The sequence below is a fragment of the Martes martes genome (genome assembly GCF_963455335.1).
Source record: "Martes martes genome assembly, chromosome: 8".
Classification (NCBI taxonomy): Eukaryota; Metazoa; Chordata; class Mammalia; order Carnivora; family Mustelidae; genus Martes; species Martes martes.
This window is the reverse complement of record NC_137895.1, coordinates 60,504,735-60,529,834: the sequence shown is the minus strand read 5'-3', so window position 1 is coordinate 60,529,834 and position 25,100 is coordinate 60,504,735. Positions and strand designations below refer to the sequence as shown.

Genomic DNA, 25,100 nt, shown 5'->3' with positions numbered 1-25,100 from the left:
ATGATGTCACTTAGATCTAGTTTCCAAACCAGGGCTTAATACTTAATATAATTACAGTTTCAGTCTCCTCCAGAAATTCAGTCTTAACTGTCAGTCAGGATTTTTTCAATCACCATCAATGAGTCTGCTTAGAGCCCTCTCCATTTCCCCCAACCCCAAAAGGAAGATTAGGTAATCTGCATAAGACCCCTAGCCTTTCCCCCAAGGCAAGCAGCCTTGCTTGAAACAATCCTTTTCTTTCGTTTTCTTGCCCCATCCTCCTTTTATAAAAACCTTCCATTACATACAACTCCTCAGAGTGCCCTCTATTTGCTAGACAGGATGCTGACTGATTAATGAATTGTTTAATAAAGCCAATTAGATCTTTAAAATTTACTTGGTTGAATGTTATTGAACAGTATGTAAAGGTTAGATGAAAAAAATAAATAGTAAGGCAGAATCAGAAAAGTTTAAAACATCCTGGAAAGCTTATAAATTACCAAAATAAAAATTGGTTCATAGACCATGAGTTTAGTAAATGAGTTCAGTTGCCTAATCTTAGAATAATGGTAATTTAAAAAATTGGGGTTTTCAAGATCAGTTCAGTTATTTTCTTTAGAATGGCATCTGGTTGGTAGTATGTGATTTAAAAAATTAATCCTATATTTAAAAAAAACATTTAAAACCTGGGCACCTGGGTGGCTCAGTTGGTTAAGGGACTGCTGCCTTCAGCTCAGGTCATGATCCCGGAGTCCTGGGCTCGAGTCCCTCATCAGGCTCCAGCTCCACAGGGAGTCTGCTCTTCCCTCTGACACTCTCCCCTCTCATGCTCTCTCCCACTCTGTCTCTCAAATGGAAAAATAATATCTTTAAAAAAAATTTAAAAACCAAACAATATATATTCGTAGTATGACTATGACATTACCAGCCATAAAAACTGACAACCATTCATTTGATCATCCCAGTTTTCACTATACACGAGTCAAAGTAGATCAAACTGAAATAGAAGGGGGAAAAATGGCTAACACTTGCTTTGTTATCTGAAGGAGAATAAATCTGCCAGCCTGAAAAATGGTAAGGAGATGACTCATTTCCCTGCTACTGCTTAATTTGGACCTAGAGTCTGATCAGCTTTCCTCCTAACCCAAAAAAAGATATCTGTAGCCAGAGCTGCTGTATCAACTCTCGTTTTACATGCTTTCTAAGATTAAATTTTACATTATTGCAAATATCCGGAGTCTACAGTGGCTAAGCATTTGGTTTACTACATCTGGGAATGGGAGATGAGAAAGTGTCATGAGAAACTGCAAAAGTAGACTATTTTTGGCAAAAGGACTATATATAGATTAGAATTACCTAGAAGTATGTTTACCTTCTCAAAGTGGTCAATCAGATAACAAAAGCAAGAGAGATGAAGTTCAGAATCTAGATAAATTGACTGTTAGTGTTCAGTAATTAAACTAAGTCTGCTTACATTTACTGTTCCTCTAGCTGAAAAATTAAGAAACGTGTTCTAACAGCAACCAGGTAAACATGAAATGAATCAGGAGAAGCTACAGACATTATGAGTCATCAGTGGAGAAAACCTTCATTCCTGAAAGATGAGTAATTGAGAAAAAAAAATCAACACAGGAGATGTGAAAATATTTCGTAAGAAGTAAGATGACTTTAACAATCAAGACACAAAGGAAAAACTACTTTTGAAAAATATATGCGATAGTATACCTAAATAAATTGTATAAAAACTTAAGCTATAGATATATTTTAAAGCTTTTATTTACTTATGTGAGAGAGAGAGCACAAGCAGGGGAAGGAGCAGAAAGGGAGAGAGGGGGATAAGCCAACTTTCCACTGAGCGGGGAGCCCAATGCAGGGCTCATCTCAGAACCCTGAGATCATGACCTGAGCCAATGTCAGACGCTTAACTGACTGAGCCACTCAGGTGCCCCAAACTATAGATTTTTTTTTTTTTTATAAAATTAAGGAACCATGTGTTTGATTAAATATGATGTAAAAATAAAATACAAGATAATATAGCAATAAAATACAGGATAAAAATATAGAAGAAATTGGATAAAAGGGAGATGTTAATAAAAATGGAGCTTAATGAGCTGTTGAAATGGAAAGAAACTAAAAATTTAGTCACATATTTAAAAATAGTCATTAAAAGCAGAATTGGGGGGTGCCTGGGTGGCTCAGTCAGTGAAGCATCTGCCTTCGTCTCAGGTCATGATCTCAGGGTCCTCGGATAGCGCCCTGCATCTGTCTCTCCCTTTCCCTCTGCCTCTCCCCCCAGATCATGCTCTCTCTTTCTTTCTCTCTCTGTCAAGTAAACAAATTAATTAAATGTTTAAAAATAGATAAATAAAGCAGAATTGGCACAGCAGAAAATGAAATTTGAATACAAAGGAAAAGGGGCTAATGGTAGAAATGATTGGGAAGTGTTATTGCAATTGCAACAGAGAAAGCACATCTAACATCATACTGAAATTCTAAAAATAAAATGAAAGAATAGAAAGGTAACCTTAAAGATTGTAAAAGTAAATCAAAGTGGGCTGAGTAAAGCTCTGAATATGCATATCAAACCTGCATATGTACATGACACATACACACCCAACCAGAAAAAATTAAGAAAAAATATGTACACTTATTAAATTTCAAAAATAAAGTATTTACCTTTAAAAAGAAGAGGGAGGAGAAAGTGACGTGGGAAGAGGGAGGAAAAAGGAAAGAAAAACTTGCTTATACATAGACTTCACCTTTAAGACAAGGGAACAATAGCTATATAGTTACATAGTTTTGAATGTTCAGTTTTCCATTTTGTGAAACCAGCTAAAACATATTTGCATGTAAGTATGTGCTCAGAAATCTTTGTACCCTTCTAATGGAGAAGGTGGATCAGTTGACAAAATTTTAATCAAAATAAGAATTCAAGAATAGGGAACTATGAGTAAGTTTTAAAAATTAGTTAATATTGACTTTAGACTTAATAACTATTGTAAACATAATTTTAAATATGATATCCTCAAGAATTATTTGATATTAATAAACTAGATAAAAATCATAGCCTTTCAGCTAAAACTGAAAGGCATGCTAAATTTTCTGTTTTATAAGAAGAAAGGGGATTAAATTATGCTGTTTTCTTCTTATTGATGATTAAGAAAAAAGAAGTTCAGGGGTGCCAGGGTGGCTCAGTTGGTTGAGTGACTGACTTGGTTTCTACTTAGGTCATGGTATCAGGGTCATGAGATCAAGTCCCATGTTGGGTTTTGTGCTCACTGTGGAGTCTCCTTGAGATTCTCTCATTCTCTCACTGCCCCTGCCCCCCAACTCACACTCTAAATAAATAAATAAATAAAATCGGGGAAAAAAATAAGTTCATATATATTTTTAACCTATATGTAAAATTGTTATGTATTATAGAGTCTTATTAGTTGAAGACAAATGGCATGTATAATTTCTAGAAGAATCAAAATTTGATGACATTTACATTATAATCACTGGGGAAATAGGAAATTAAAAATATGTGTTAAGAACAGAAAACAGAGTGACTCAGATAGGATTAATTACATCTCTAATGACAATAAATATAAATAGCTAATTGGATTAAAAATCACTCAAAATATATTCTCGGGGCTCTTGGGTGGCTCAGTAGGTTAAGCCTCTGCTTTTGGCTCAGGTCATGCTCTCAGGGTCCTGGGATTGAGCCCCGCATCAGGCTCTCGGCTCAGCAGGGAGCCTGCTTCCCCTTCTCTCTCTGCCTGCCTCTCTGCTACTTGTGAACTATCTCTGCCAAATAAATAAATCTTGAAAAAAAATATATTCTCAATTGTGTAATTTTTGCAACAGAAACATAAAAAGCATCAAAGCAAAGTTAAAAGTGTTGCCAAATATGTTACTCAAACATACACATACCATATGCACACAGACATACACACACAAGCACACAAAATTAAACAAGATAGTAAATATTAGTGTCTAATATTAGAAAACAATATTAGTGTCTAATATTAGAAAACAATAGAGAACAAAAAGCATCAAGAGCATTTTATTGCAATTTCTAAAGAAGTTATAATAGATATGGGCATTTGTGTATCAAATAAGAGTCTGTGTGTGTGTGTGTGTTCACTTTTTAAAAAGTGAATTAACAGATGCTTCTGGGAATTTGTAACCAACACAATTTATTAATGAAAATTTTATATTTACATTTTATAATTTTTCTTTTTTAATCTGCCCAAGGTTGAATCTCTTAACAAATAGTTCATCAATTAATCATGGCAGAAAAATAATTTTTGGATTTGATATTCTCATGTTTATGATTTTTTAAGTGAACTACAAATGAAAAAAATAATTAAACAGATAAAAAATAATTTGCACACATTAACAACCAAATTTTACTTAATGAAGAAACACTATGAAATTTCTCCTTCAAATCAAGAATAAGAAAATTATTTCTTCCGTCAATTATTTTAGAAATATAGCCAATGCAATAAGATAAATGAAGGTATGACCATTAGAAAGGAGGAGATTATTATTATTTGTAATGATATGCTAATGTATGGAGCATGTGTTAAATCTTTAAAAATATGGAGGCATAATATTTCAAGATGAGATGTGAAATTAAAAAAATATAAGCTTTGGAAGAATTTATATATTTAATTCAATACCGTTATTTGGGAAACCAATAAGCTGATCATAAGGCACTTTTGGTAAAGAAAAAGATGGAAAAAATATTAGTAGGGACTTGCGTATGAAAAGTAATACTAATTTTAAAGACACAATAATTAAAACAGTGTACTAACTAAACAGTTATGGATGTATGCATCAAAGAAACTAAAAAGAAAATGCATGAATCAACCTTAGCATGTTTCAGTTTCAGTTTAAGTTAGATATGAAATACTGGGTTCCTTAATAGATGTAACTGGGCAGACACAGTTAATCACCGGATAAAAAATGTTGACACTATTAAATATGGATTACAATTGTAAAGTAAGTTTTATAGGGAATAAAGGACTAAAATGTGGAATTGTGAGAATCCCGTATCAGTGGTTCTCAAACCACTGTGAAACATTAGATTGTGCTGTGAAACACAAGTTTGTTGTTTGTTATGAGAAGTTGTCAGGAAAAATGCCCAAATATACACAAAGGTAAGCATGTTTTTGTTTGTTTGTTTTAATGTAGAAATACATAGAAATTTTACTGTGCTAGTAAAATGTCAAGAAAGGGCTATAGTTTGTATCATTTTAAAACTACTTTACTCAAGATACTTTTTTGAGAGCACTTTTTTTTTGGTCAGGCCTCTTGGTCACCAGTGGCAGAAAATGCAATAGGGAATATGATGTGAACTAAGAACATGAACGCTATCACAACTAAGCCTCTCTTTCTCTCTCTTGAAGTTTTTTTTCCTCTAAATACATTGGCTTCTGTATTTTCTACAGCAAAATGGACCTTTTCTTCAGGATGGGAAATATGGGTGGAGACTTTTGGGAAATGTGTTTTTCCTACATAGTAAATGACATCAGTTTGAAAATTTAGAGCAAGAATCTGATTGAACTGGCTTAGATCATATGCACATTTTTTGGGTTAATCACGGGGTTCAGTGTTAGGCAGAGAGGGAGGTACAAGGATTAGCCCAGACTAGATCATAAGCCTAACTCTATGTTCTGTTAACAGGAGAATGAATACCTAGACATGGCCATACCCCTTCTAGCCACACTCATTAATATTTTCTGAAAGATTGTCTGTCAGAATATATTTTGGAAACTGCTGCTTAGGAGGAAAAAAATAAATTTAATAATTACAACCATTGCAAACATCTGTTGAGTGATTACTTAGGATGTGCAAAGCATTACTCTAAGTGCTTCCTGTTTTTAAATCATTTAATCCTAATACAAAACTTAAGCTTCATGATGGTCCATTGAATAGGCATTATCAATATCTTCATTTTAGAAGAAATTGAGGCACAGAGAATATAAGCATTTTTAAGATCTTATATAGCTAGAAAATGGAAGAGTTAGAATCAACCCTTAACAATTAGAAAAAAGGATTATTATATTTTAAGAGATCAACTCAACAACCCACTCTCGATGTCAGTGATTTTGATATCATCTTTTGGACAACTAGTATTATAAGAAATTGTTGATTGGTAGTAACATAAACTTAAAGCATGAGGTAACAAAAATAATTACATGGTACTGTATAAAGATTAGCAAACCAAATACTATACTTTTAAAATACATATCAGGAAGATTTTTAGTCTTTTTTAAAATTTTGTACAAAAAGGCCAGATATGTGAACCCTTAGTAAAAAGGAAAATTAAAGTAAGTTGTTGGAAAGGCATAGGGAAGGCCTCTATCATGTTCCGTTTCAGATTGGAAAAAAATTACGCCTGTGTTGTGTGAGTTCTTCCCTTTGAGGCAATCAGTGTTTATGTCTTCTTATTCATAAAATGAAAGTATATTGAACACCTATTCTATTCCAGTCACTGTGGTAGACACTGGAGATATGACCTTGAATAGAGATAAGACTATGGCCTTCCTTTTACGGTGCTGAAAATCCTGAGAATGATTCAAAGTAATTTTGAATGTTATATGCATGTTACAAAAAGAAGTTTTTTTTTCCCCTTCTTCAATTCTGAAACTCCAACCAAGTGAAAATAATGAGCTATAAAGTAGTAGTAGTAGGGGGTGGCTAATAATGGTGAATTACATCAAAGAGCATACAGTGTTCTTGGATAAAATCACTGTAAGTTTTGAAAAAAAGATCAAAAACCTCCTGACAGCAGTTTTTTTTCTGAGTATGTATGTGTTTGAGTGTGTGTGTATGTGCATGTGTGCCTGCCCGTATGTGTGTGTAATAATGTATTCAGATAATCTGAAACTAGGTATGGGTGTGTGGAATTATTTTTAGTTCCTTAGATTTGGATAAATTAAAAGCTCATTGGGAACGGAAAATAGGGCACATCTGAGGGGATTCAATCCGAGCATAATTGATCAGAGTACAGATAACAGAAAATATACGTATTGCTGATTTCTCTCGATAAACATTTTCTTCTTAAAGTTTGAATACTTAGCCATGCGTGTATATATGCAAGCATATGGACATGCACACATGCGCACACATACACACAATGAATAAATAACAAATCCGATCTTATAGAATTACTTCAATACTGTGAGGAACATCATCATGAAGGCTCTAAGAAAGAGTGTTCTCCAAATAATTGAAGAACCGGGTTGCTGGTAATCAAGCATGCAGACATCCCATGCGTGGTTTTAGAGGACAGGCTATTAGTCTCAAAAGGTAGAGGAGAACAAAAGTGGTGACACTGGTTTAAATTAGTTGGACAAATACCTTGTCATGGCCCATCTGACCACCCATCCCGGCCTTCAATGTGAGCCAGGTAGATGTCTTTCTGTCTTGGAGAATGTTTACCCAAAAGGCAGAGTGTTGATGAGGAAATGTTCTGAACAATAGATCTGAATCCAGGCTGTGTGCTCACATAGCTAATTTTTCTGGCTTCCTTCATACACAGTCTTTCAAGAAGGAGCTGTCTCAGAAGAAATCACTCCTATTCAAAGATGCACAATTATAAGAAAATAATCAGAATGCAACCTAAGCAAAAATATCACAACAAAAGAGGAAGCCAACAATGACAGTGAAAAAATCAGATGAGGAACGTAAGTCAATCAATATTCAGCAAAACTGTCTTTCAAGAAGTAGAACAAAATGAAAACATGTTTTCATAAAGAATGGTGAGTAAAATTGTAGTAAATATGTGGATAATTCTAAACGATCATTGGTTGTACAAACAATAATAATTGTTAATTTGGAGATCAAATAAACTAGATATAATTAAATATTAGACCACAAGACTATGTAAGTCAGGGTTGGGTGATTCAGATTTTAAAAGTTCTTTGTATTATCCAGGAAGAAGTACAGATACAGATAATTGTAGATGTTTCAGGAATGCATGCTTAATTTTTAGATGTAACCACTAAGATAACAGAGGGTGTATCTTTCTACAGCAGAGAGAGGGAAAGAAATGAAAGCAGTAACAACAACAATAATCCTTGATCAATTTGGAAGAAGATCCAGTGATGTCAGGAAAATAGAGAAAATCATACAAATACAAGCCTTCTCTAAAGCGGTAAAAATGAAAAGGTGTGTATCAAAAGCACTTAAATGTAAATAGTCTGACTATATTTTGTAGAATCTCTAGATTGTGACATTGTATTAAAAAAGAAAAAAGCCCATCTGAGGTGTATGGAGAGGTGTATGGAGACATACTAGATATGCACGGATAAGGATTACTTAAAATGAAAAGGACAGGGAAACATATCCCAGGCAAACAGTAACAATACAAAACTGGTGTCATTTTGTTATAAACAGCCCAAACAGATCTATCTGCAAAAAAAAATATGTCTAGAGGAGAAAAGAAGCTCTTTAGAACTAAAAGACTAAATTCACCTTCTAGGTATCTGAGATATGTATGTACTGAAAGCAATTCCTTCAGAATTCCTGCCATTACACATAATAGTACTATAAGAGAAACCGACAAATCCACGTTCTTTATGAAAGGATTAAATAGAAATCCCACAAGATTTATAGATCAATTAGATAAAATATCATTAGGCATGCAGAAGAGTTGAAAAAAATGACAAGCTTGATGTAATGGACATATGTAGAATATTGCATTCCATTAGTGCAAATTACACATTCTTTTCAAGGACAAGTGTTGCTTATGGAAATTGACCATATAATCTGTGACTTTTAACATTATTCAAAGTCAGCATTACACAGACTATTCTTTCTGACCCCAGTATATAGTTAAATATCAATAAAAAGAAGATAACTTATAAAACAACTCACAAACACTCAACTTCAAAACATTTCTAAATAACTCAAGAAGCAAAAAAATCACAATAAAAAGGAAAATATTTAGAAATATAAAATAAAGTCAAGAAAAGAAACATGTTTAGACGTTCAGAGATATACATCATCCTTATTCTTGTAGCAGAAAACAATTCTTGAAAATATTCCACCCAACAGAAAAGTAACTAATAACTTAAAAATGTACAAATTGTATCATTAAAGGACTATTGCTAAGAGCTGATAAAAAATAGATTTATGCCTAATTACAAGGATTCATTCTTTGCTATGGTTGTCTCTATATCATTTCATCGGATCATAAATTTGGAAAGGAAACTAATAATTTAATTAGACATCCAAAGCAATATATTTCTAGACAGGAAATAAGTACTGTAACACTTTTTCTTTCTAAGCTCCTAGAGAATTATACTGTGCTGTTTGCTTACTTGAAGAGGGCTTCCTCACGGCGAAAATGATCCCAGCTCAGAGAGGAAAAAAAGTGAAATCATGGCCCGGAGGCTGACACTAGCAACAAATGAGCTTGTTCACTGAATGAATCAGTAAACGCATCTGCTTAATGTGATCCTTTTGCATAGAAGCTGGCTGCAGCCATCTTGTTTGCCAGCTCAGTCCTGGTACTATTTCCTGTGCTCAATCCACAGACTTTCTTTCTGCGTGGCCCAGATGGCAAGTTGACATGTATGGAGTAGCATGTCATGGAAAGAGCCCTTGAGCTGGAACAAGAAAACCTTGATTAAAATGACCTGGGTGACGTTATTCATAACGTAAGTGACGTGTGTTCTTTAACCTCTCTGCTGTTATCTGATATACAGTAAGACATTAGATAAAGTATTTTAAAAGTTTGACACTATATACACGTTATGTACTATAATTGCTTTTTTAAAGTAAGGCATATAATTTCTATCTTTGATACCAGAAATAATACCAGGAATCGATTTGTTTGCCAGGTAAGCAAGTAAGGGGGTGATGGGGACACCCCGTTGGCCTTCAGTGAGCTGCCAGTTCGGATCCCAGCCTGGAGTAACAAAACAGAAAGAAAATAGCTGCTTTTCTCCAGCAGGGACTCCAGTCCGTTTGAAGCCTGTATGTTAAGAATATCCACCCTTTCTTTAACAAGAAAATCCGTTTGGAGTCACCATCAGCATGCAGTCTGTAGACTACTAGCACCAGCCTCAAGATACTGAAGAAAATGTGCACAAAGAAAAAATCTACCGACAGACATGACTGAAATTGGCCCAAGACTCTGACGGACATAAAAGTGAGCAGTTAGGAGATGACATAAAGGATACGATATCTACAGGGTCCGAGGAAGAGAGGGAGGAAAGAGGGAGAGAGGGAGAAAAGGGGTAATCAAGGCATAATCAGTTTATCAGAGAATATTTACAAACTTACTCAGATTTTAAACTCCTCTACCGTTTAAGTTTTACAAGATCATTAAGGAGCTACTTTGTCTCAACAGTACATTTGAATTCAAATACTCTTCTATGTATTTGTTTAAGTACAGGAAGTTTACTTGTTTCAATGTCTTACCTGAAGCATAAATCTTCCTGAAATGAAACATGATCTCATTTCTTTTCAGGAGTGAAATACGCTCATACAAGCTAAAACACTTCTATTTCAAGGGAACATTATGATTCCACTGAAAGCTTTTCTTCCTGTTTGGCAGGTTTGGCTTGTTTAGGAATCTATTTTTCATCAAACCCTGGAAGGCTATATGGAAAAAAGGAGTTTACATAATGAATACAGGATTTAAGCACAGAACTTAACAATGAATTAACTTCTCCGTGCTAAACAGAATTTGTGCCAAACAGCAACATGCAAACAAAAATATGTCTTTGAAAAAAGTAGGTAAGGTGAGCATATTTCTATGCTGTGTTTTGCTCAGATTACTACGCGGGAGTGGATGGGGACAGGAACAAGTGGTTTCAATTCACAGAAGCAGAAGCGAACCCTTGAAAATGCTACTCTAGCCATTCTGTGAGTTTGACTACCAAGTTATTTTCTTTATTTAATATGTTCCTTTTTTTATCAGGTTTAGCAAAATGTCAATTTTGTTTTCTCAACCTCAGGATGATAGTAAATTTTGATTTTTAAAATATTTCTTATTATCTAATCATATTTCAAGAAAACAGAAATAAAAAGGAATATTTAGAAGGCTAACAAGAAAATAGGTGTGGGTATTTTGTTGCTCTCATTTTGGTATATTGCTGTTGAAATGAGCAATGAATGGAAATTTTGTGGCAGCCCATAAAACTGTCTAATTCGATCCAAGAACTATGTTCAGCCAGAAGCATGCTTCCTTTATTGGAGAAAGTTTTAGCAACCAAAAATATGTTGGGTCAATTTTTTCGTTACCAAAATATAATCATAGGATCCTCACTTTTTCTTGTTTTTTTACTTTCTTTCAATTTTATATTAGTTTTTTTTTTAAGATTTTATTTATTTATTTGGCAGAGATCACAAGTAGGCAGAGAGGCAGGCTGAGAGAGAGAGGGGGAAGCAGGCTCCCTGCTGAGCAGAGAGTCCCATGCGGGGCTCGATACCAGGACCACCCTGAGATCATGACCTGAGCCGAAGGCAGAGGCCTAAACCACTGAGCAGCCACCCAGGAGCCCCTGTTTTGTTTTGTTTTTTAAAGACTGGATTTCTTTGATGGAAGGTTGGAGAACATAAAGTTGTGAATTTAATTCACTCTCAGTGCTGCTTATGAAAAGGTATTTATAATATCAAAGTTTCAAAATGTACATCCTTCCCTCCTACTCCTTTCCTTACAGAGCAACACAGGTGTGAGAGATTAAGAAAAAGTGGAAGCTTCGCCTGGAAATGGAAAGTGAAAATGGTTGCACCTTTATATTTTAATCATAACCTAGATTTTGATTCTTAACTTTGAGACTCTGGAGAGGTAGAAGGGTTTAAAAATAGCTTTACATGTAATGATCTTTCCTTAATACGTTTATGCTAAACATTCATTATCTCTTTACATTAATTCCTAAAATGGGCCACTGATTTTTAAGAAAATACTCTCTTGAAAAATTGGGCATTTTTGGACCTACAAATCTCTTATCCTATGTTATAGTCCACTTGTGTACATTTGAGGAGAAGCTGAGGAGCTGAACTGTTTTGAAAAGGAGCAATCTAATCTTGGAGGAACGGAAAGATTAAGGTTAGCATGGTCCGATAGCTATTATTTAACAAGAACAGGTACTGAAATGTACCTTGTACTCTGTTTTCTTTAAAAATATGCCCTTCAGTACCATTTATTTCCTTACTTAATATGTACGCTTACCTATTTCAGTAGAACTTTTAATTAAAAATAAAATCAGATGGACAATTGTGCTATTTCTATAAGTTAATTTCTCATGGTTTTGTTCTATTCCTACTACTTAAACAGGCAAAACTTTGTCTCTTACCGAGAAGTATACTCATTTTTCAGGCAAAGCATTTAAGACAAAATGACAAGGCATTTAAGACGTAATGCTGAAATCCCAAGTCTTTTGGGAAAAAGGCAATCTTTACAGTATTGGTTTCTTCCATTTCCTGTGTATTGCATTAATATTACTTTAGGTTATCTTATCTATGCTTTTTATTACAAAATGCAGGGTTAAAAGTGTTGCAAACAAGAGTTTTAAGTGTCTTGGTGGATAGACTCCTAAAACTTTCCTGCTCATGGCATTAAGAAATTAATATCCAAGTACATATAAGCTTCTTTTTCTACATATGTTTATTTCCTCCCACTTTAAAATAAATCTAATTATTTGTTAAAAATACATTAATTTTAATTATTTATTTTTTAAAATGCCTTAATTGTTAGAAAACACATTCCAAGATAGGTTCTATAAGTGTCTCTTGCTAGTCAGCCTGTAATCTTGCCTCAAACCTGGGAAAGATTCTTCAACCTAGGCTTTAACAATAAGATGAATTTGAAAGTAATCTTGAAATTTTCATACAGAGCATTATAATTCACAACCTCGAGACTGGCAACATGCATGTTTCATATACGCTCAGTAATTTCCTTACCCCTCATTCCTCTTAATATTATTTGCATAAATTCTTTTGGAAATAGGACCTCACTTATTAAGTCAAGAATTCTGATAGGGTATCTAATAGGTGCATAGCACTGCTTGGTTCTGGGCGTAGTCTGATAAACTGGCAAGGTCCTCGCTATCATGGAGCTTACATTTCCTTCTCCCAGCCCTACCTTGCAGGGTGATTTGAACACAGTTAGTACCTCATTGAAAAACAAGTGAAGGCAGCTGCAGATATGATAAAATTATTTGTATATCCCTACTTCAAATACTAGGACACCAACAAAGAAATGTCATTTGATCAAGTCATTTTGAAATTAAATGTTAGTTGCATTGCTGCTATATGAAAAGTAAATTGTTTGTTCTTTCATTCACTTTAACCTGGGGGGTAAGGAAAAAGTGTTTCAATAGAGTATGAAGTCTTTATAAAGATAGAACTTTCAGACCCTCAGAAATAGTATTTGTTTAAGGGCACCTGGGTGGCTCAGTGGATTAAACCTCTGCCTTTGGCTCAGGTCATGATTTCAGGGTCCTGGGATCGAGCCCCACATTGGGCTCTCTGCTCAGCGGGGAGCCTGCTTCCCCCTCTCTCTCTGCCTGCTTCTCTGCCTACTTGTGATCTCTCTCTGTGTCGAATAAGTAAATAAAATCTTTAAAAGAAAAAAGTATTTGTTTAAAGTCTAGAATAAAGGAGCAAGAAATTGATACTGATATTTCCAAACCTTATACAAACATATTTTTTACATTCTTGGTGAAATTAATCCAAGCACTTTTTTCTAAAGGATTATTCAATTACTAAAGACTAAACACAAATGAAAGATTCATTAAAGGGTATTCAGTTGAAATAAAACAGTATCTTAATGATACCTGCTCTCCTGGGGAGCCCATTGTTCATTAGTAGCACTGGTGAATGCTGTAGATTGGCTCACTGAACACCATTCCAACCTTTTTCCTTCTGTACATGTCTGCCTGCAGATTCTGAAAAGCTTAAAGTGACACTTCCCAGGAGTCAGGATGAGAATTGGGTTCTACCAATAAGATGTACTGGAACACATTTTAAAAGGTGGAAGCAAGAAATGTTTGTGTTGCTTTGGATTTTCTTTTCCCCTGCCAAGCAAGATCATGGTTTCCAAAGCAATACTCCACCGTCCATTCCTCTCTTCCTGGGCTTTGGGAGGCAGCTGTGGCAACAGTCATGGTGACAGCTAATTCCTAGTTTTCTGTTTATGGGTTTGCCTTTAAAGTGGAATGTTTATACTCAGTAGTTCCAGTGGTGGCTTCAGTTCCTGGATGTGTCTGCTCTGGAGTATTCTTTTCCAGTGTAGAGCCCACAGCTTTGGTTCTTCCTTTCATTGTTTTTTCAAAGTACTGTATTCTCTGAATTATGTTTTTCTTTCCTGCTTTAAGTTGTTTTTACCTAACACAGGAGCGTATCAGACTGTAAGTTGTTGCCCCATTGCTGTTCTTCATCCTTTTCCATAAAGTAGTTTCGACTGGTCATATATCTTTCCCATTAAAGACTGCCTTTCTCCCTTACTGAAAGGTATGACTATGTGTCTAAGTTCTAGATAATGGAATTTAAACAGATGTTAGATTTGCTACTTCTGAGTTTTGTCCATAAAATGATACAGCATGCAGTGTTCTGGCACCCTTCCCCTCTTACTGATCTCGGTGTGAAGGCGAAAGTTGAACTATTTCCCTGACCAGAAATAGAAGTTACACTTTGAGAATGGTAGATTGCTCTGCATTATTTTATGAGACATGCATCTATCTTATTTAGAATGCTGGGGGGGCGTATGGGTGGTTCAGTCGGTTAAGCATCTGCCTTGGGCTCAGGGCTCATGATCGCAGGTTCCTGGGATCAAGCCCCACATGGGGCTCCCTGCTCTGCAAGGAGCCTCCCTTTCCCCCTTGTTCTGCTCTCTCTCTCACTCTCTTTCTCTCAAATAAGTAAATAAAATCTTTAGAATGCTAGATTTTAGTCTCTTTTTAGTGGCATCTTAATCTTAAGTAAAATATAACTTGGTTAGTAGAAGTGGAACTCTACCATATTTAAAAAAAAAAAAAGAAAGAAAGAAGCAGCCTGGGTCTAACAGGTAGTGGGAGGCAAGAGCACAGATACTGCAGGCTGGAATGCAAGTGATCCCAGTGACACCATTATACAACATTGGGTAAAACTGTCACTCGTCATCCTTAAAAAAGGTAGACTACTTGCTGAAAGAACATGTAACCTCCCTGAACTATTTGGGAGAACTCAGAACATTGAAAAAACACAGTCTGTTTAGACATGTTTGCTGTTTCTTGTGCAAAGTTTATGACAAACTGCACTTGGGCTGGTTATAAGAGGTGGTTTTAAAGAAGCAGCTTTATCAGTATAAATAGGCCTCCAGTGCCCCTATTAAAACTTCTTGGTTAATTGGGGTCCATTCTAGTTTCAAAGGTTGGATTAAGGGTGATGCTTTCCTATCTAAACTAATATTTTCAGATAGTTTCAAAGTAGACACTGTTAAATTGAAAGGAAGCAGAAACGTGCTGAGCAAAGAAACCTAGGAAGGTAGTCTGCAAGCACAAAAACCTTGTCTAGATTAGGTCTTTGGTGATGGTTATTTGCCTGTGGATCTGACGGTCAGTAACCAGACCAAAAGCATACTAAGATTTTTAGGGATTGTATTGATTTGTAAAAGACAGTGTGTGTTTGACCTTTAAAGCAACTTCAGAAGCCTCCCTAGGCGGCTTTGCAGAATAGAGCCCACAGAACAGATGCAGTCTCTGATGGGATGGCATCTAGTTCTCCTGTGAGGAGGTGATTATAGGGTCATCAAATACTTTTGAGAGTGAAAGGGACACATGTAGGACAACGAATTCATTCATTCAATATTACACCAGGACGATGCCTGTAAATCAGGTTGGTCACAAGAAAACCAGTCCCAATGGCAAGAGAAATAGTGGATAAATATCCCGCATTAAAAAAATACCCCATAGTAAAAAAACCAAAACCAAAAACAAACAAACAAACAAAAAAACAGGAACCATAAATGACAAGGGGTGAAAGAATTCCTCCCAGAAAATATAATCAGGATTTATTCTAATAATTTTACTGCCAGACAAGGGAATGTTTGAAATTCCTATCCAATAGGATTTGATGATCGCTTTGAAAAATGAAAGTTGTGCTTTTCCTATTCTTCATGGTTTTAGAAGGCAGTTACCTATGCTTACCATGGTACCTCCAACACTGTACTCTTCTGTTTTTGGAATGAGACTTTATAATATCGGGTGTGTACATGTATGTAGAGGGAGCAGATATGTGGAAATTTGGTGGCAGGAAATTTGGCGGCAGGCTGCAAGTCATATCCTTTTCCCTCCTTAGAGTAATAGCCACCCCTGAAAGGCCACATTTCCCAGCTCCCCTTTCAAAGAGATGTGGGTGAGTTACTAGTTCTCCTCAGAGAAGTGTGAAAAGAAGTGATGTGTGATTCTTCCAGTTGTGCCCTTAAAATGATTGTGTATGCAACCTCCTATCTGCTCTTCTCCCCACCCACACAAATATACACCTGGGGGATGGTGGTGAATAAAGTAGCCACCTTGGATAGGGATACCTTGTGCTGAGGATGGTAAACTGAATTGCTATTTTTAATTTTTTAAAAGATTTTATTTATTTTATTGGAGGGTGGGAAAGGGGCAGAGGGAGAGGGAGGTAGAGAGAGAATCTTAGGCAGACTCCCCACTAAGCATGGAGCTCAACATAGGCCTCAATCAAATGACCCTCAGATCATTACCTCATTTGACCCTGAGATCAAAACCAAGAGTTGGATGCTTAACTGACTGAGCCACCCAAGTGGCCCTGAATTGCTTGTTCTTATCCTTACCTCAGATGTAAAGAAGACAGAAAAAACACAAAAGAGAAAATGCTATCCTGTTTACACTGCTGTATTTTGGGTATCTTTGTTGCAGAGTTTAAATTGAAACTACAGTAACTACTATAGTACACACAAATTCAAGTGATTATTTTTCTTAAAATTTTACTTGCATTACTCACAAAAATTAAGTCAAAGATTCAAACTGACTATTCCTGGCTGGGTGTATCTTCAAAATAAGAATAATACAAATATTTGGGGCACCTGGGTGGCTCAGTGGGTTAAAGCCTTCAGCTCAGGTCATGACCTCAGGGTCCTGGGATCGAGCCCCGCATCAGGCTCCCTGCTCTCTAGGGAGCCTGCCTCCCTTCCTCTCTCTCTGCCTGCCTCTCTGCTCACTTGTGATCTCTTTCAAATAAATAAATAAATCTTTAAAAAAAAAAAGAAATATACTCTTTAAAAAAAAATAATACAAATATTTATATTCCACAAATTTAGAATAAAAATTTAATTGTTCTCCAATAATTATTTTCAGAGAATATTTATAATAAATTTTTTCCATTGAACATTATGCCAGTAATCATTAAATTAATTGTAATATCTAATTAATTCTAATTTCCATCCTGAAAAAAAATTAAAGCTTAATAACACTGAGAGCTCTCTTAGATCATTAAGTGTGTGTAAAATTAATATTCAGAGTACAGAGTACACAAAAAGAAGCACAGTATTGATTATTGAAAAGAAATTCAGACTTTTTTTGCATAACACATCATGAGTAAATTTTTCTACATTTTTAAGAAAATAAAAACAAAACTGATTATGTATTCCTCCTTTATCCCAAAGCTGTGTTTCTCAAATCCAAGACCAAGGGGCCATATGCATTTTTTTTTCTCTTGCTGAAGTTGGTCTCTTTGGAACCTGAGAAAATTCTCAGTGTCTTATGGCTAATAGAGTTGCCAGGATGAGAGCAAATCTGAAATATGAAGCCCAAGGTGTGGAGATCAGAAGAAAATAATGGGCTAATTGTTCTCTTGAAAGTGAAAGGAAATTAGTTGAAGTCGTCAGATTGGTTTGGGCTGATGTCATTTACCAATGGTTATATTTTACCTTACCTTAGATAATTAGAATTTGAACATAAGGGATAGTGATAATCATACTGGAATTATATTTTGGGCATTTGGGAAATACATGAATACTTTTAGGGCTTTGAGGATATCCTTGCGCTACAGCTACAAAGTACAACGTCCCTGGCAACAGGATGGCTAGGTTCCTTTTGAGTCTGTTTTTTTCCCTTTTGGGTTTAATTTCCAGATAAAACCCTTCTTAACACTTGTTTTTCTAGAATTGCATTGTTCTTTATCTCAACAACTTTTGAGGCATTTATTACTTTCTGCCTTATAATGTATATATATGCATTTTTACTGTCTTGCATTTTCTTCATATTTTCTTGCCTTTTGAACATAATAAGCACTGATACATTTATTTTAAGAATTTGTTGTCAATAGATCTTGATCTTGCTTATGTGCCTTTTGGTATTTCCATACCCTTATTCAATTATTTTTACTAACCACATACATTTGTTAAAAATAGTTTTTAAAAGATTGACATTTATTACTTTATTTTGTTGCTCTTTGGAGCCAAAATTAATACAGTAATGAAGGAAATTCCTCTCCCATTCCATAAAAAATTCTAACACAACTTTTTAAAATGCAACCCCCATTTTTTTCTGTTATCTTGTTTGAATGTAATCTCTCTTTTTGTGGAGACATAATTTACATACAATGAAATGTATAGATCTTAAATGCACTGTTTGATGTTTGGAAGAATCCAAAAACCTAACTCAGAGCTCTGTCAAAATACAGGACATTTCCATCATCCCAGGGAAAGTTGCATCAGACCCTTTCCATAACAATCCCATCTCTCTTCCCAAATGCAATTACTGTCCTAAATTCTATCATCCTCGATTTCTCACACCTTCATAGAACTTCTGGATTCAGAAGACTGTGAAGGCTCTTTAATTTTGCTCTGGTGGGCAAGGGAGCTTACTACTAGGGTTCCAACTTGATCATTTTGAGCTTGATTACAATAAAGGGATAGACTAGCGCTGCACGAAGCCTGGGCAGTTCTTCATTGCTAGGATGTTCTACACAGTCTTTCCCTTCTGGCTGGTGAGGTCTATGATATATTCTAGTACTGCCATGCCCAGATCCTCAGTGGGTTTACAGATCTACAGAACAGCATGCCATGCCTGAGGAGATTCTCTCTATGCACACACAGCTTACAATTTGCACAAAGACGCAAGATGACTCTTACCTAGATTGGTGGAGTTCTCTGACCAGCTGCCTTCTTTCTGGAACCCTTCCCTGCAAATAACAGGTACCTTCATGGTGCAGAACTCCAGTCTTTATTTCTTCTCCTCTGGGAGATTGCTGTTCTGTGTCTGAGCTTCACTTCTTGTATTGGAAAGTGATCCCTACCTGAAAACCAGGATGAACTTAGAGCTCATTTTCCGTGTTTTCTTTCTCTCATTGATCACAACCCTGAGTTCTCTGTTTTCCAGTTTTGTCCAGTTTTGTAGTTATTTGCAGCAGAATTATAAATCTGATAAACATTATTCATTTCAGCCAGAGCTGAAAACCTCATAGACAGGTTAACTTTTACTTACTTTTTTTTTTTTTTTTTTTTACATCCTGTCTTGGTTGATATTTGCCTGAGAACTGGAAACATTGATTTGAGTTTACTTAATTCCAAATGTTAATATTTGAAAGAGTTTTTTCATAGATTTTTAGCTGGGAACAACTCAACTCTGTTTTACGACAAATTTAAAGAAAAATAAATTTAATTTACATATTTTTAAAATAATTGAAGAGTTTATTACATTCAGGGATGGATTATAGTAGAGACACTAATATTGCCAAGGTGTCACATGTAAACTTGGTATACTCAGTCTTTTTCCCTTAAGATAAATTACTGGTTTAATTTGCAAACATCCTCACAAATCCCTATAAATGGGCGTGGTGTGTATATTTCTATAATCCATTTTGAATTGAGGCTGCAGAAAAGTTATAATTTAACCAAGACAAAAGGATGATTACTTTTGAATAATCCACTTTTGGGTTAAATTGATTTTGGATTAAATGTTTTGGATAAAACATTTTTGTTGCGAATTTCAAGAAAAACAGATTTAATATAACAGTATAAATATTCAAGTATGTAAATCTGGTATCTGTTCTTGACCTCAACAAGTATTTTAAACTACGAAGCAACTTAAGTTCCGCAAAAGTAAGAGTGACACTCATTAATACATTTGTGATAGAAGTGCTGCACTAAGTACATTTTATATGATGTGTTTGAAACATGCTTTAGGCAACCTGTACTATTGTCACATACTTACAGTTATATAAGAGATGCATTTGTGGTTTGTGTAGTGTAACAACTGGTGAAAAACCGTACTCAGACAAATAGCTCTCAGGACATAAATGATTATGACTAAAACTCCCTATTATTTCAGAAAATTATTAGTTGACAGTGTAAATGGACTTTGACATTCTAAATATAGTTTGACTTTGACCACTGAGTAAATTCTTACTGCCAATAGAAATAAATAAATGTGCTGCAAGTATTTTCAATCTCAGCAGGATGACAAAAGTTCCCAATTTGTCCCTCATAGCAAACGGATCAGATTACTGTAGCCAAACTATATTTCTTCCATAATGCCACATACCTTTTCACTAGGCAAAGATTTCTAAGAACTTTGCTTAGAAAATTCAAGAATTAATGGAATTCTTTCTTCTCTAAAGAAATTCTTTTTATATCTGTTCTTACTCTCTACTTCTTTTTCAGCTTTTCTATATGCTTATTACAAACCAAGGTTTTTATAATTTCAATTGTATCTTTAATAATGGCTGGGAAATTATAAATTTCCATAATTATCTGATTTTGCATATAATAATTCTGTGGCATCAAAGGTTATTCAAATACATTTATAAGTGAACTTTACTGAAACCCAGAACAGAAGCTGGTATACTCTTCTATAAAACTGGCCTACTTTTCTAACATATTCAATTATATTTTTGTCTCTTATTTTAATGCTGCAATATCTATACTGATGTGTTGCTCGTTTTCCCAGACAAAAAGTCAGGTCAGAGACATAGAAAAATAGTTAGAGCTATAAAAGCTGTCAGATAAAAGACAGCAGGGCATTTATTTGGTTTGAGTACACACTCTGTTTCCAGAATTTTGGTTAACTTGAATGTTAATGAAAGCATCTCTGCTTTGTTTCAGATGGAAGCAAACCTGGGTTCCCAACTATTCTAGAGCGCCATCTTCTGGAAAATCAGATGCTTCTCTAAAAATCAGGAAGCAGTTCATTGTGATTGTGCCAGAAGTCAGACTTAGTAGTGAGAAATATCATGTCTCATGAGAAATCCATGCTTCTTTCAAGCAAATATGATATCCCCCACCTCCCCCAATGGTGAATTAAAGTTAAAGAAGACACCAATATGTGGAAAATGCAGAATAAGTGAAAGATTTTTTGACTGCTATATTAGCAATAAATTTGTCAATTTTACTTTTTTCCCTTGATAAAACTAAATAACAAAGTTGTTCTGTTTCCTTATATCTAGTAATACTACGTAGAAATATGGAACACTATCATTAACACAGTTAAGGATGTGCTAAGCCTTAGAAGTGCTAGTTAATAATAAATTCTAAGGCTAGTTAATGCATATACATTTTGTTTGCCATGAAACATGGGATAATCTGCCTTTGTTTCCTGACTAATTCTGACTACATTAAGTTAGTTAAACTCATCATTAGCTAGAGTTCAGATTTAAGTCCAGGGTATCCCATATTTGTCATCTCCAAGAAACAGTATTTTCACTTCAATTAAAAGATTTTTAAAGGAACTATTGGTATTTCTAAGGTTTTACTTTTTTAAATAAAAAAATCAGGTAAAGATTGAAAAATATTTTTTAAAGACTTATCTGTTCATTTCAGTGAGAGAGAGAGAGAGATGAGCAGGGTCAGGAGCAGAGAGAGAGGGAGACAAACGGACCCCCCACTGAGCAGGGAGCCCTGTGTGCAGGGTGCTGTGGAGGTTATCCCAGGACCCTGAGATCATGACCTGAGCTGAATCCAAGAGTCAGAGGCTTAACCTACTGAGCCACCCAGGCACCCCTGGAGACTAAATAAAATTTTAATCCCTATTTTAATTTCTAATTCTGGTCACCTGAAAATTATAGATACACAGTCTGTTCAAATAATCGTAATGGTTTCATACAAACGTTTGGCTAAATTTGGAGGAGAAAATTTATTGTACATGCACAACTTTCCTTCCCATGGCAGATGTCACTAACTGATCTTGGCTTCCATTTCTTTCTAATCCAGGAAACAGTATATATAATACTTTGCTCCAAATAGTCTCAACAGAATAGAGTTTATTTAGAGATGAAGTTATTCATTATTGAAGGCCTAGAAGACCTATAAAGAAGATGAAAATACTTATAGCGGAAGTAGGAGAAAAAGATGAACAAGAATAATAGCAATTTTAAGGGAAAGATTGAAACTGATATAATTTAAGTTGGCAAAAAGTGTTGATAGTCTCAAACTCTCTTCAATTAAATTTCACCACTAGATATTCATGTTTTGAAAGTAAGTCTTCATATTCAATAGGAAATTACCATCAATAGGTTAAAAAACACAATACTATGTAATCATTAACAATTGTATCATATTTATTTCCTAAAAATCTCAGTCACCTTAACAACATCTTTTCTTGGCAAGGATTGAGAGAGACAGAGGCAGACCAAATTTTTCAGCACATGTGCAGTTCAAGCACGGTGAAAGTCCCAGCAAGAGAAAATTGCAGATTAATTACTCTGTCTAGGAAGAAATCCAAAAATCCTTCAAGCCTACTATGTGTTGGATACTGTTTTGTGTGCTTAGGATACAGAGAATATATGCTAGAGTCCTAATAACAAAAAGCACCCCATTAGATCAGAGAGATTTACATGAAAGAAGGTGGTTGGAGCTTTTTCACTGAGTTCACAATTATGCCTGTAAGTAGTACAGATGGAAAACAAATGAGAACTTATGAATAAAACAATTCTCTGGAGAAATAAATTTAAAATCAGTACATAATTGGTCAGAACAGAGTTAAGTCACCTCAAAGAGACAGAGGATAGAAACAAGACACACCCCAAAGTATTGTCTTTATGTATAATATGTGACCCTGACATATATAAAGAATATGACAATTTTAAGGGTGATTGGTCAGCAATAGAAACATACAAAAGGCAGCTATGAAATCAAAGTTGAGGAAACCTATCCAGATTTCACCCAAGTGAATCAGTAAAACCTATTTTTGTTGCCAGTTGGTTTAGGAGAGGAAGGAGGGAAAGAGAGAGAGAATTTACAAGTTTGCATAATTTAAAAATTAAGAGATATAGTTGACCTCAAACGCTGCTTGATCTAAGAATTCAGTACTATCAGCTGGATTTGGTCTTTCTTCCTCTGTCATTTCTGGTTCTGTGTCTACACCATTCTCAGGTACCCTTAGCAGCTCTCAGGTACCACTTCCGTAGTTTACAATCCAGGAAGTTAGTCTCATCTCTCCTCCCCTCCCCTTCCTACCTTCCCCTCCCCTCCTCTCTTTTCTTTTTAAGCAAAGCATATTTCATTATACTGTACAAAGTTTTGCATCTACACTATGTCCTTCTCTCTCCAGATAACTATAAAAACATAAATATATATTTATGTTGGTTGTATTATTTAAAAGCTCTATCTCCTTGATTTATTAAATTCTGAGGGACATATATTTAGAGGTATTACTTTCTGTTTCCCACCACTTCTCACTAATTTGAATCTCATTGATTCTGATGGTCTTGGCTCCCTCTTCCCCATACATGTTTGGCATGCCACAAAAAAGAGGTCCACACATCTTAAGAGGAGAAACTGGAGCCTTTTGAGTATTATAATTACATAGATTAAGCCTGGGTTTCTTGGAACACTAGTTCTGGGAGAAATCAGGTATTCAGCTCCCATCCTCTGCTAAATTAAAAAAAAAAAAAAACACTATTTGGAAAGAAGGCTTATTAGATTTCCCTCTGAGACATCAAGAACGAGCACTGTACGGGGCGCCTGGGTGGCTCAGTGGGTTAAAGCCTCTACCTTCAGCTTGGGTCATGGTCCTAGGGTCCTGGGATCGAGCCCCGCATTGGGCTCTCTGCTCAGCGGGGAGCCTGCTTCCCCCTCTCTCTGTGCCTGCCTCTCTGCCTACTTGTGATCTCTGCCTGTCAAATAAATAAAATCTTTAAAAAAAAAAAAAAAAGAACGAACACTGTAGTATGAAAAGCTGTAAGAAGTCTTGCAATGAGAAAGCTAATTTCCAGAATTTGTTGAGTCCACATTGTTTTACACAGCATATCATCTTTCTTCATCAACCCATTATAATATAATTTGGGAAATTCTGGGATAGATGACCTCCAACATAATAATAAGTGAGTCTCATCATCTTAGTCTATTGCCATTAAACGTTCAAGTTATGAAATTCCTGTTTTTCTGCTTCAGACTCTGCAAAGCAAACAATTGATTATAATTTGAGCTTCTATGTAAGTCAACTTGTGGGGAGAGGATGTTCTAGTTTTGACCATCAGAGAATTCCAATCTGCATGACAGTCATATTGTTTATGGTAAATGACTGAATTGGACTCTGCTTTATATAGCAATGATGTAAGAGAATGCTGCAGAAGAATTCAGGCCTACCTTAACAATTTTCATGTAATATTGAAAGTAAAGTAAATCTTTCCCTATGAAGTAGGCTTCTTTTCAGTACTTAGTTATATCACACAAACATCAAAAATGTAAAATGCAGATGTTAACTTTGAGTTAAAATGGGAAATCATTGAAAATAAGAGGTAATAAAATATAAAGAATAAAGCATCATGATTGTTGAGTAAGAAATACTCCCATTGAACTGGATATTATAGAATATGTCTTTTTCCTTTTTCCAAGGTATTTCCCTAACTTTTTGGATCACACGCCTCCAAATTAAATATCTTAAAATACAGATGCCCATTTAATCTCTAATTGTACTATTCAGTCCACATGCTTTATCATTTGGCCCTCGCAAAAATTCTGTTAAAAAGGCTGGGCAGGGGTGCCTGGGTGGTGCAGCACGTGAAGCATCCAACTCTTGGTTTCCACTCAGGCCCTGATCTCAGGGTCATGAGATCAAGTCCCACATTGGGCTCCACGTTCAGCACAAAGTCTGCTTGAGAGCCTCTCCCTCCTCCTCTCCCCCTTGCACTTGCACTCGCTCGCTCTCTCTCTAAAATAAACAAATAAATAC

At 35.3% G+C, this 25,100-nt stretch overlaps 1 protein-coding gene and 1 long non-coding RNA gene across 2 annotated transcripts in view; one reads left to right on the top strand and one right to left on the bottom strand.

Moving 5' to 3' along the window:
* PIK3C2G (phosphatidylinositol-4-phosphate 3-kinase catalytic subunit type 2 gamma) overlaps positions 1-10,461 on the bottom strand; it is a 343,791-nt gene extending 333,330 nt beyond the window's left edge. Inside the window, exon 1 of the mRNA XM_080811598.1 lies at positions 10,402-10,461. The gene's annotated coding sequence lies outside the window, so the exon portion shown is untranslated. The remainder of the gene's footprint in view (positions 1-10,401) is intronic.
* On the top strand, positions 9,441-21,655 carry LOC308347841. The gene is made up of 3 exons (XR_013967285.1): positions 9,441-9,635; positions 10,757-10,848; positions 21,035-21,655. It is a non-coding gene; the product is annotated as an uncharacterized lncRNA (long non-coding RNA).
* The last annotated feature ends 3,445 nt before the right edge of the window (positions 21,656-25,100 follow it).